Genomic DNA, 12,641 nt, shown 5'->3' with positions numbered 1-12,641 from the left:
CTTCGACCATCCTTACAGAAATTTCAAACTAATCTCCCCCATCCTTACAGAACTACCTAACTAACCTCCGACCATCCTTACAGAAATTCCCAACTAACCTCCCCCATCCTTATAGAACTACCCAACTAACCTCCGACCATCCTTACAGAAATTCCAAACTAACCTCCCCCTATCCTTACAGCACTACATAACTAACCTCTTACCATCCTTACAGAACTACCTAACCTCCCCCATCCTTACAGAACTACCTAACTAACCTCCAACCATCCTTGCAGAACTCCCTAACTAACCTCCGACCATCCTTACAGAAATTCCAAACTAACCTCCCCCCATCCTTACAGTAGTACCTAACTAACCACCCCCCATCCTTACAGAGCTACCTAACTAACCTCCGACCATCCTCACAGAACTACCTAACTAACCTCCCCCCATCCTTACAGAAATTCACAACTAAACTCTCACCATCCTTACAGAACTACCTAACTAACCTCCGACCATCCTTACAGAAATTTCAAACTAACCTCCCCCATCCTTACAGAACTATCTAACCTCCGACCATCCTTACAGAAATTCCCAACTAACCTCCCCACATCCTTACAGAAATTCCCAACTAACCTCCCCCCATCTTTACAGAAATTCCAAACTAACCTCCCCCTATCCTTACAGCACTACATAACTAACTAACCTCTTACCCTCCTTACAGAACTACCTAACCTCCCCCAATCCTTACAGAACTACCTAACTAACCTCCGACCATCCTTACAGAAATTCCAAACTAACCTCCCCCATCCTTACAGTACTACCTAACTAACCTCCCCCCATCCTTACAGAGCTACCTAACTAACCTCCGATCATCCTCACAGAACTACCTAACTAACCTCCCCCCATCCTTATAGAACTACCTAACTAACCTCCGATCATCCTCACAGAACTACCTAACTAACCTCCCCCCATCCTTATAGAACTACCTAACTAACCTCCAACCATCCTTACAGAATTTCCCAACTAAACTCTCACCATTCTTACAGAACTACCTAACTAACCTCCAACCATCCTTACAGAAATTCCAAATTAACCCCCCCCATCCTTACAGAACTATCTAACTTCCGACCATCCTTACAGAAATTCCCAACTAACCTCCCCCCATCTTTACAGAAATTCCAAACTAACCTCCCCCTATCCTTACAGCACTACATAACTAACTAACCTCTTACCATCCTTACAGAACTACCTAACCTCCCCCAATCCTTACAGAACTACCTAACTAACCTCCGACCATCCTTACAGAAATTCCAAACTAACCTCCCCCCATCCTTACAGTACTACCTAACTAACCTCCCCCCATCCTTACAGAGCTACCTAACTAACCTCCGATCATCCTCACAGAACTACCTAACTAACCTCCCCCCATCCTTATAGAACTACCTAACTAACCTCCGATCATCCTCACAGAACTACCTAACTAACCTCCCCCCATCCTTATAGAACTACCTAACTAACCTCCAACCATCCTTACAGAATTTCCCAACTAAACTCTCACCATTCTTACAGAACTACCTAACTAACTTCCGACCATCCTTACAGAAATTCCCAACTAACCTCCTCCCATCTTTACAGAAATTCCAAACTAACCTCCCCGTATCCTTACAGCACTACATAACTAACCTCCACCCATCCTTACAGAACTACCTAACCTCCCCCCATCCTTACAGAACTACCTAACTAACCTCCGACCATCCTTGCAGAACTCCCTAACTAACCTTCGACCATCCTTACAGAAATTCCAAACTAACGTCCCCACATCCTTACAGAACTATCTAACCTCCGACCATCCTTACAGAAATTCCCAACTAACCTCCCCACATCCTTACAGAACTACCTAACTAACCTCCGACCATCCTTATAGAACTACTGTACCTAACCAACCTCGCCCCATCCACCCAGAACTACCTTACTAACCTCTCACCATCCTTACAGAACTACCTAACTAACCTCTCACCATCCTTACAGAACTACCTAACTAACTTCTGACCATCCTTACAGAACTACCTAACTAACTTCTGACCATCCTTACAGAAATTCCAAACTAACCTCCCCCATCCTTACAGAAATTTCCAACTAACCTCTGACCATCCTTACAGAACTACCTAACCTCTGACCTTCCTTACAGAAATTTCCAACTAACCTCCCCACATCCTTACAGAACTATCTAACTAACCTCCAACCATCCTTATAGAACTATCTAACCTCTCACCATCCTTACAAAACTACCTACTGTACCTAACCAACCTCCCCCCATGCTTACAGAACTACCTAACTAACCTCCAACCATCCTTATAGAACTACCTAACTAACCTCCGACCATCCTTACAGAAATTCCAAACTAACCTCCCCCCATCCTTACAGTACTACCTAACTAACCTCCCCCCATCCTTACAGAACTACCTAACTAACCTATGACCATCCTTACAGAACTACCTAACTAACCTATGACCATCCTTACAGAACTACCTAACTAACCTATGACCATCCTTACAGAACTACCTAACTAACCTCCACCCATCCATACAGAACTACCTAACTAACCTATGACCATCCTTACAGAACTACCTAACTAACCTCCCCCCATCCTTATAGAACTACCTAACTAACCTCCAACCATCCTTACAGAAATTCCCAACTAAACTCTCACCATTCTTACAGAACTACCTAACTAACCTCCGACCATCCTTACAGAAATTCCAAATTAACCCCCCCATCCTTACAGAACTATCTAACTTCCGACCATCCTTACAGAAATTCCCAACTAACCTCCCCCCATCTTTACAGAACTATCTAACTTCCGACATCCTTACAGAAATTCCCAACTAACCTCCCCCCATCTTTACAGAACTATCTAACTTCCGACCATCCTTACAGAAATTCCCAACTAACCTCCCCCCATCTTTACAGAAATTCCAAACTAACCTCCCCGTATCCTTACAGCACTACATAACTAACCTCCACCCATCCTTACAGAACTACCTAACCTCCCCCCATCCTTACAGAACTACCTAACTAACCTCCGACCATCCTTGCAGAACTACCTAACTAACCTCCCCCCATCCTTATAGAACTACCTAACTAACCTCCAACCATCCTTACAGAAATTCCCAACTAAACTCTCACCATTCTTACAGAACTACCTAACTAACCTCCGACCATCCTTACAGAAATTCCAAATTAACCCCCCCCATCCTTACAGAACTATCTAACTTCCGACCATCCTTACAGAAATTCCCAACTAACCTCCCCCCATCCTTACAGAACTATCTAACTTCCGACATCCTTACAGAAATTCCCAACTAACCTCCCCCCATCTTTACAGAACTATCTAACTTCCGACATCCTTACAGAAATTCCCAACTAACCTCCCCCCATCTTTACAGAACTATCTAACTTCCGACCATCCTTACAGAAATTCCCAACTAACCTCCCCCCATCTTTACAGAAATTCCAAACTAACCTCCCCCTATCCTTACAGCACTACATAACTAACCTCCACCCATCCTTACAGAACTACCTAACCTCCCCCCATCCTTACAGAACTACCTAACTAACCTCCGACCATCCTTGCAGAACTCCCTAACTAACCTTCGACCATCCTTACAGAAATTCCAAACTAACGTCCCCACATCCTTACAGAACTATCTAACCTCCGACCATCCTTACAGAAATTCCCAACTAACCTCCGACCATCCTTATAGAACTACTGTACCTAACCAACCTCGCCCCATCCACCCAGAACTACCTTACTAACCTCTCACCATCCTTACAGAACTACCTAACTAACCTCTCACCATCCTTACAGAACTACCTAACTAACTTCTGACCATCCTTACAGAAATTTCCAACTAACCTCCGACCATCCTTACAGAACTACCTAACTAACCTCCGACCATCCTTACAGAAATTCCCAACTAACCTCTGACCATCCTTACAGAACTACCTAACCTCTGACCTTCCTTACAGAAATTCCCAAGTAACCTCCCCACATCCTTACAGAACTATCTAACTAACCTCCAACCATCCTTATAGAACTATCTAACCTCTCACCATCCTTACAAAACTACCTACTGTACCTAACCAACCTCCCCCCATGCTTACAGAACTACCAACTAACCTCCGACCATCCTTACAGAACTACCTAACTAACCTCCACCCATCCTTACAGAACTACCTAACTAACCTCCACCCATCCTTTCAGAACTACCTAACTAACCTCCGACCATCCTTACAGAAATTCCAAACTATCCTCTGACCAACCTTACAGAGCTATCTAACCTCCGACCATCCTTACAGAACTACCTAACCTCCCCCCATCCTTACAGAACTACCTAACCTCCCCCCATCCTTACAGAACTACCTAACTAACCTATGACCATCCTTACAGAACTACCTAACTAACCTCTCACCATCCTTACAGAACTACCTAACTAACTTCTGACCATCCTTACAGAAATTTCCAACTAACCTCCGACCATCCTTACAGAACTACCTAACTAACCTCCGACCATCCTTACAGAAATTCCCAACTAACCTCTGACCATCCTTACAGAACTATCTAACCTCTGACCTTCCTTACAGAAATTCCCAACTAACCTCCCCACATCCTTACAGAACTATCTAACTAACCTCCAACCATCCTTATAGAACTATCTAACCTCTCACCATCCTTACAAAACTACCTACTGTACCTAACCAACCTCCCCCCATGCTTACAGAACTACCTAACTAACCTCCGACCATCCTTACAGAACTACCTAACTAACCTCCACCCATCCTTACAGAACTACCTAACTAACCTCCACCCATCCTTTCAGAACTACCTAACTAACCTCCGACCATCCTTACAGAAATTCCAAACTATCCTCTGACCAACCTTACAGAGCTATCTAACCTCCGACCATCCTTACAGAACTACCTAACCTCCCCCCATCCTTACAGAACTACCTAACCTCCCCCCATCCTTACAGTACTACCTAACTAACCTATGACCATCCTTACAGAACTACCTAACTAACCTCTCACCATCCTTACAGAACTACCTAACTAACCTCTCACCATCCTTACAGAACTACCTAACTAACCTCCGACCATCCTTATAGAACTATTGTACCTAACCAACCTCGCCCCATCCACCCAGAACTACCTTACTAACCTCTCACCATCCTTACAGAACTACCTAACTAACCTCTCACCATCCTTACAGAACTACCTAACTAACTTCTGACCATCCTTACAGAAATTCCAAACTTACCTCCCCCATCCTTACAGAAATTTCCAACTAACCTCCGACCATCCTTACAGAACTACCTAACTAACCTCCAACCATCCTTACAGAAATTCCCAACTAACCTCTGACCATCCTTACAGAACTACCTAACCTCTGACCTTCCTTACAGAAATTCCCAACTAACCTCCCCACATCCTTACAGAACTATCTAACTAACCTCCAACCATCCTTATAGAACTATCTAACCTCTCACCATCCTTACAAAACTACCTACTGTACCTAACCAACCTCCCCCCATGCTTACAGAACTACCTAACTAACCTCCGACCATCCTTACAGAACTACCTAACTAACCTCCACCCATCCTTACAGAACTACCTAACTAACCTCCACCCATCCTTATAGAACTACCTAACTAACCTATGACCATCCTTACAGAACTACCTAACTAACCTATGACCATCCTTACAGAACTACCTAACTAACCTATGACCATCCTTACAGAACTACCTAACTAACCTATGACCATCCTTACAGAACTACCTAACTAACCTCCACCCATCCTTACAGAACTACCTAACTAACCTATGACCATCCTTACAGAACTACCTAACTAACCTCCACCCATCCTTACAGAACTACCTAACTAACCTCCACCCATCCTTACAGAACTACCTAACTAACCTATGACCATCCTTACAGAACTACCTAACTAACCTCCACCCATCCTTACAGAACTACCTAACTAACCTATGACCATCCTTACAGAACTACCTAACTAACCTCCACCCATCCTTACAGAACTACCTAACTAACCTATGACCATCCTTACAGAACTACCTAACTAACCTCCACCCATCCTTACAGAACTACCTAACTAACCTATGACCATCCTTACAGAACTACCTAACTAACCTCCACCCATCCTTACAGAACTACCTAACTAACCTCCAGCCATCCTTACAGAACTACCTAACTAACCTATGACCATCCTTACAGAACTACCTAACTAACCTCCACCCATCCTTACAGAACTACCTAACTAACCTCCACCCATCCTTACAGAACTACCTAACTAACCTATGACCATCCTTACAGAACTACCTAACTAACCTCCACCCATCCTTACAGAACTACCTAACTAACCTATGACCATCCTTACAGAACTACCTAACTAACCTCCACCCATCCTTACAGAACTACCTAACTAACCTATGACCATCCTTACAGAACTACCTAACTAACCTCCACCCATCCTTACAGAACTACCTAACTAACCTATGACCATCCTTACAGAACTACCTAACTAACCTCCACCCATCCTTACAGAACTACCTAACTAACCTCCAGCCATCCTTACAGAACTACCTAACTAACCTATGACCATCCTTACAGAACTACCTAACTAACCTATGACCATCCTTACAGAACTACCTAACTAACCTATGACCATCCTTACAGAACTACCTAACTAACCTCCACCCATTCTTACAGAACTACCTAACTAACCTATGACCATCCTTACAGAACTACCTAACTAACCTCCACCCATCCTTACAGAACTACCTAACTAACCTATGACCATCCTTACAGAACTACCTAACTAACCTCCACCCATCCTTACAGAACTACCTAACTAACCTCCACCCATCCTTACAGAACTACCTAACTAACCTATGACCATCCTTACAGAACTACCTAACTAACCTATGACCATCCTTACAGAACTACCTAACTAACCTATGACCATCCTTACAGAACTACCTAACTAACCTCCACCCATCCTTACAGAACTACCTAACTAACCTATGACCATCCTTACAGAACTACCTAACTAACCTCCACCCATCCTTACAGAACTACCTAACTAACCTCCCCCATCCTTACAGAAATTTCCAACTAACCTCCCCCATCCTTACAGAACTACCTAACTAACCTATGACCATCCTTACAGAACTACCTAACTAACCTCCACCCATCCTTACAGAACTACCTAACTAACCTATGACCATCCTTACAGAACTACCTAACTAACCTCCACCCATCCTTACAGAACTACCTAACTAACCTATGACCATCCTTACAGAACTACCTAACTAACCTCCACCCATCCTTACAGAACTACCTAACTAACCTCCCCCATCCTTACAGAAATTTCCAACTAACCTCCCCCATCCTTACAGAACTACCTAACTAACCTATGACCATCCTTACAGAACTACCTAACTAACCTCCACCCATCCTTACAGAACAACCTAACTAACCTATGACCATCCTTACAGAACTACCTAACTAACCTCCACCCATCCTTACAGAACTACCTAACTAACCTATGACCATCCTTACAGAACTACCTAACTAACCTCCACCCATCCTTACAGAACTACCTAACTAACCTCCCCCATCCTTACAGAAATTTCCAACTAACCTCCCCCATCCTTACAGAACTACCTAACTAACCTATGACCATCCTTACAGAACTACCTAACTAACCTATGACCATCCTTACAGAACTACCTAACTAACCTATGACCATCCTTACAGAACTACCTAACTAACCTCCACCCATCCTTACAGAACTACCTAACTAACCTATGACCATCCTTACAGAACTACCTAACTAACCTATGACCATCCTTACAGAACTACCTAACTAACCTATGACCATCCTTACAGAACTACCTAACTAACTTCCACCCATCCTTACAGAACTACCTAACTAACCTATGACCATCCTTACAGAACTACCTAACTAACCTCCACCCATCCTTACAGAACTACCTAACTAACCTATGACCATCCTTACAGAACTACCTAACTAACCTCCACCCATCCTTACAGAACTACCTAACTAACCTCCACCCATCCTTACAGAACTACCTAACTAACCTATGACCATCCTTACAGAACTACCTAACTAACCTATGACCATCCTTACAGAACTACCTAACTAACCTATGACCATCCTTACAGAACTACCTAACTAACCTCCACCCATCCTTACAGAACTACCTAACTAACCTATGACCATCCTTACAGAACTACCTAACTAACCTCCACCCATCCTTACAGAACTACCTAACTAACCTCCCCCATCCTTACAGAAATTTCCAACTAACCTCCCCCATCCTTACAGAACTACCTAACTAACCTATGACCATCCTTACAGAACTACCTAACTAACCTCCACCCATCCTTACAGAACTACCTAACTAACCTCCACCCATCCTTACAGAACTACCTAACTAACCTATGACCATCCTTACAGAACTACCTAACTAACCTATGACCATCCTTACAGAACTACCTAACTAACCTATGACCATCCTTACAGAACTACCTAACTAACCTCCACCCATCCTTACAGAACTACCTAACTAACCTATGACCATCCTTACAGAACTACCTAACTAACCTCCACCCATCCTTACAGAACTACCTAACTAACCTATGACCATCCTTACAGAACTACCTAACTAACCTCCACCCATCCTTACAGAACTACCTAACTAACCTCCACCCATCCTTACAGAACTACCTAACTAACCTATGACCATCCTTACAGAACTACCTAACTAACCTATGACCATCCTTACAGAACTACCTAACTAACCTATGACCATCCTTACAGAACTACCTAACTAACCTCCACCCATCCTTACAGAACTACCTAACTAACCTATGACCATCCTTACAGAACTACCTAACTAACCTCCACCCATCCTTACAGAACTACCTAACTAACCTATGACCATCCTTACAGAACTACCTAACTAACCTCCACCCATCCTTACAGAACTACCTAACTAACCTCCACCCATCCTTACAGAACTACCTAACTAACCTCCACCCATCCTTACAGAACTACCTAACTAACCTATGACCATCCTTACAGAACTACCTAACTAACCTATGACCATCCTTACAGAACTACCTAACTAACCTATGACCATCCTTACAGAACTACCTAACTAACCTCCACCCATCCTTACAGAACTACCTAACTAACCTATGACCATCCTTACAGAACTACCTAACTAACCTCCACCCATCCTTACAGAACTACCTAACTAACCTATGACCATCCTTACAGAACTACCTAACTAACCTCCACCCATCCTTACAGAACTACCTAACTAACCTCCACCCATCCTTACAGAACTACCTAACTAACCTATGACCATCCTTACAGAACTACCTAACTAACCTCCACCCATCCTTACAGAACTACCTAACTAACCTCCACCCATCCTTACAGAACTACCTAACTAACCTCCACCCATCCTTACAGAACTACCTAACTAACCTATGACCATCCTTACAGAACTACCTAACTAACCTATGACCATCCTTACAGAACTACCTAACCTATGACCATCCTTACAGAACTTCCTAACTAACCTCCACCCATCCTTACAGAACTACCTAACTAACCTATGACCATCATTACAGAACTACCTAACTAACCTCCACCCATCCTTACAGAACTACCTAACTAACCTATGACCATCCTTACAGAACTACCTAACTAACCTATGACCATCCTTACAGAACTACCTAACTAACCTATGACCATCCTTACAGAACTACCTAACTAACCTCCACCCATCCTTACAGAACTACCTAACTAACCTATGACCATCCTTACAGAACTACCTAACTAACCTCCACCCATCCTTACAGAACTACCTAACTAACCTATGACCATCCTTACAGAACTACCTAACTAACCTCCATCCATCCTTACAGAACTACCTAACTAACCTCCACCCATCCTTACAGAACTACCTAACTAACCTATGACCATCCTTACAGAACTACCTAACTAACCTATGACCATCCTTACAGAACTACCTAACTAACCTATGACCATCCTTACAGAACTACCTAACTAACCTCCACCCATCCTTACAGAACTACCTAACTAACCTCCACCCATCCTTACAGAACTACCTAACTAACCTATGACCATCCTTACAGAACTACCTAACTAACCTATGACCATCCTTACAGAACTACCTAACTAACCTCCACCCATCCTTACAGAACTACCTAACTAACCTATGACCATCCTTACAGAACTACCTAACTAACCTCCACCCATCCTTACAGAACTACCTAACTAACCTATGACCATCCTTACAGAACTACCTAACTAACCTCCACCCATCCTTACAGAACTACCTAACTAACCTCCACCCATCCTTACAGAACTACCTAACTAACCTATGACCATCCTTACAGAACTACCTAACTAACCTATGACCATCCTTACAGAACTACCTAACTAACCTATGACCATCCTTACAGAACTACCTAACTAACCTCCACCCATCCTTACAGAACTACCTAACTAACCTCCACCCATCCTTACAGAACTACCTAACTAACCTATGACCATCCTTACAGAACTACCTAACTAACCTCCACCCATCCTTACAGAACTACCTAACTAACCTATGACCATCCTTACAGAACTACCTAACTAACCTCCACCCATCCTTACAGAACTACCTAACTAACCTCCACCCATCCTTACAGAACTACCTAACTAACCTATGACCATCCTTACAGAACTACCTAACTAACCTATGACCATCCTTACAGAACTACCTAACTAACCTATGACCATCCTTACAGAACTTCCTAACTAACCTCCACCCATCCTTACAGAACTACCTAACTAACCTATGACCATCCTTACAGAACTACCTAACTAACCTCCACCCATCCTTACAGAACTACCTAACTAACCTATGACCATCCTTACAGAACTACCTAACTAACCTATGACCATCCTTACAGAACTACCTAACTAACCTATGACCATCCTTACAGAACTACCTAACTAACCTCCACCCATCCTTACAGAACTACCTAACTAACCTATGACCATCCTTACAGAACTACCTAACTAACCTCCACCCATCCTTACAGAACTACCTAACTAACCTATGACCATCCTTACAGAACTACCTAACTAACCTCCACCCATCCTTACAGAACTACCTAACTAACCTCCACCCATCCTTACAGAACTACCTAACTAACCTATGACCATCCTTACAGAACTACCTAACTAACCTATGACCATCCTTACAGAACTACCTAACTAACCTCCACCCATCCTTACAGAACTACCTAACTAACCTATGACCATCCTTACAGAACTACCTAACTAACCTCCACCCATCCTTACAGAACTACCTAACTAACCTATGACCATCCTTACAGAACTACCTAACTAACCTCCACCCATCCTTACAGAACTACCTAACTAACCTCCACCCATCCTTACAGAACTACCTAACTAACCTATGACCATCCTTACAGAACTACCTAACTAACCTATGACCATCCTTACAGAACTACCTAACTAACCTATGACCATCCTTACAGAACTACCTAACTAACCTCCCCCATCCTTACAGAACTACCTAACTAACCTCCCCCATCCTTACAGAAATTTCCAACTAACCTCCCCCATCCTTACAGAAATTGTGGGCAGCTCCAGCCCAAAGACATGAAGGAAAACTGCAGGGATAATCAGGCTATCCGTATAGAACAAAGTATGTCCATATCTCTTAAACATTATTCAATGAACCCCACTTATACCAATAGATCTATAGAACTATTATGTCTCTGTTGTGTTTTAGCTGTTGGTTTCGGTAAACAATTGGGGGTAATTTGTAAGAATATTCTGCCCCATGTGATCTCCAAAAGAAATACAGTCTCTGTTCACTGTATTTTATTCTTCATTCTGATGATGCACTATAGCTGTTCATCGGCTGTCTCTGCCCTGCAGCTTCCCGTCGGCTGCCGCTGCCCTACGGCTTCCCGTCGGCTGTCTCTGCCCTGCGGCTTCCCGTCGGCTGTCTCTGCCCTGCGGCTTCCCGTCGGCTGCTGATACCCTGCGGCTTCCTATCGGCTGTCTCTGCCCTGCGACTTCCTGTCGGCTGCCGCTGCCCTACGGCTTCCCGTCGGCTGCCTCTGCTCTGCGGCTTCCCGTCGGCTGTCTCTGCCCTGCGGCTTCCTATCGGCTGTCTCTGCCCTGCGGCTTCCTATCGGCTGTCTCTGCTCTGCAGCTTCCTATTGGCTGTCTCTGTCATATAGCTTCCTATAGGCTGTTCAGCTGTCAATCTCTGTCTCACAATGTAGATGCAAGTACATGGAACTATTGCATCACTTTCCAAGACTGTACGTCATTGTTTAATATATAAATACAACATATTATACATATTTGTAGCAGTCATATATCTTAAGATGGGAATAGATGGGACAATATTATAACTTACTACAGCAGATAATGTGCATGGGGAAGAGAGAAACCTATGTGCCCGTATAGGAGGCTTTCACGTTGGTCACA

At 43.5% G+C, this 12,641-nt stretch overlaps 1 protein-coding gene across 3 annotated transcripts in view; it reads right to left on the bottom strand.

The window, feature by feature from the left end:
• The window catches only part of PHKB (phosphorylase kinase regulatory subunit beta), a 327,566-nt gene that overhangs the window by 19,309 nt on the left and 295,616 nt on the right, over positions 1-12,641 (bottom strand). The gene's annotated exons all lie outside the window — the stretch shown is intronic.

The sequence above is a fragment of the Taudactylus pleione genome, unplaced genomic scaffold (genome assembly GCF_031769625.1).
Source record: "Taudactylus pleione unplaced genomic scaffold, aTauple2 ptg000885l, whole genome shotgun sequence".
NCBI classification, from domain to species: domain Eukaryota; kingdom Metazoa; phylum Chordata; class Amphibia; order Anura; family Myobatrachidae; genus Taudactylus; species Taudactylus pleione.
Note: the sequence above shows the minus strand (reverse complement) of the source record. Positions and strands in the feature narration are given on the sequence as shown.